Here is a 2,232-nt window from a genome sequence, read left to right as displayed (position 1 = left end):
CCAATGGGCAAACAAACAATGGAATTATACTAGTCTCAAACTCAATTCCCGGAGGGCTACAGCTCTGCCCAGTTTAGCTCCAACTCACACCTGACCTGTGAGGAAGTTTCTAGTAATCCTGAAGACCTTGATTAGCTCAATGCATCTGGATCAGGTGTGTTTGATTAGGGTTGGAGCAAAAATGTGCAGAGCTGTGCCAGTGGCCCTCCAGGAATTGAGTTTGAGATCACTACGCTACAGTAAAATCAAATGTCTGAAATTATGGATAATTATAAACATTTATTTTGTATTGCACTTTTCATACATGGAATGCAGCCCAAAGTGCTTCACGAGCATAAAAACGACAAGCCTAAGAATAGCATTTCAAACAATATCAATAAAATATTCGAAAATAACTAGGCTATAACAGGTTCACAGTGTGAAATAATGAAATTGGCAATACCGTTTCACCAACGTCAATGCAAAAACACTCAAAAACAATTAGGAGAATCCAAATAAAATAATAAAAACAGATCGATAAACAACTTTAAAAAGATATTAACCCACCCTTTTCAAATACTTGTGTAAATGTATACGTTTCTAAGGCCACAGAGAGAGCGAGAGAGAGACCGTTTGCCCACCATCTCTCTCTCTCTCTGTGTGTGTGCGCGCGCGCGCATATGATAAACACTGTGGTATCAAACGTTCACACATGATCTAATTTTTATTATTATTATTCTATGTGAATAAATTCCAAGCTTTTAGTCAGTCAGTCAGTCACTTGACTATCGTGTCGAGTAACTATTTACTAGGCTATTTATTTCAGGAAAGGTCCAGGAGCCGGACCCGAACTTTCGACCGCGCTTATTGTCCAACGAGGCGTGGTGCGAATCTAGGATTTTAATTTTAGGGGAATCACCCCCTAATGAGTGTATGATTTAAAGAAGGTAACACTTAGGGTCCGATTCTCACTGTTAAGTAGTTGCTTAACAACCATGTTACTTGGATATCGGCTGCATATTAGTAGATATAAAGGCAGGGTTTTATAATCGATTAGTTAGGGGGTTCGGGGCTATAACATTTTAAGATGTTTTGTAGACAAAAAAAAAAAAAAAAAAACGAGCAAAAAAAAAAAGAAGCTTTAAAACCATTTTTATCTCATCTCTATCTTTTTCTCTGGCCCTGTCTCTTCTGAGGTCTGAGTGATATACGCTTTTTATTTTTGTCTGTGAAGAAAGCAGGGTCAACGAATTTTTTTAATCATTTTCTCAGATGTTATATTAGCCTACCAAAGGCTACCAGGAAAGCTGGGTAAAAAAGTTTATTAAATTCTTTCACAATACATTCATTATTGATGGTATGCCTAACAGGGCCACGGGGCTTTATAATTACTGAGGTCCTAAATTGATTTTTTAAAGGGATAATTCACTTTGAAATTAATTTGAAATGTTTTAGCTTACCTCAAGGGCATCCAAGATGTAGGCGTCTTTGTTTCCACAGTATTTTCAATTTTGACATCTTTTTGGTCAAACCATTGTTGTCTGTATGGGGATCTCCTAAAAGAGCATGCACAGAGAAGTCCAAATTAAACATGATTTAATGACTCGTACACAATGATGGCCTACGACACGGAACGAGCGGTTTGTGTGAGAAAACGAGAAGTATTTATATAGTTTTTACCTCTTGTTAACAGCCGTCGAACTGATCTGATTCTGAATCAGATGTTCAACTGAACCGAACCGTCTACAAAGCGTAGCTTTGAAGACGGTTCAGTCGAACATCTGATTCAGAATCAGATCAGTTCGACGGCTGTAGGTAAAAACGATATAAATACTGTTTGTTTTCTCACACCAACCGCTCGTTTCGTAGGCGATCAATGTGTACTTACATTTACGAGTCATTAAATCAGGTTTAATTTGGACTTCTCTGTGCATGCTCTTTTAGGAGATCCCCATAGACCTGCATGATATGACTGACAAACAACGGTTTGACCTAAAAATGTCAAAATTGAAAATGCTGTGGAAACAAAGACACCTACATCTTGGATGCCCTTGAGGTAAGCTAAAACATATCAAATTAATTTCAAAGTGAATTATCCCTTTAAGGGGGTTAGGGGACTCCTGAGAAAATTGTGCATTAAGATGTTTGTGACCAAAAAAAAAAAAAAAAAAGATAAGAAATAGCTTTACAAACAAACTAGTAGGCAGTTGTCAATACCTGCACTCTCATCTCCATCACTCTTGGTCTCTATCC

The sequence above is a fragment of the Pimephales promelas genome, chromosome 11, assembly GCF_988280905.1.
Source record: "Pimephales promelas chromosome 11, fPimPro1.hap1.1, whole genome shotgun sequence".
Lineage (NCBI taxonomy): Eukaryota > Metazoa > Chordata > Actinopteri > Cypriniformes > Leuciscidae > Pimephales > Pimephales promelas.
The sequence above is the reverse complement of the archived record's forward strand: the minus strand, read 5'-3'. Positions refer to the sequence as shown.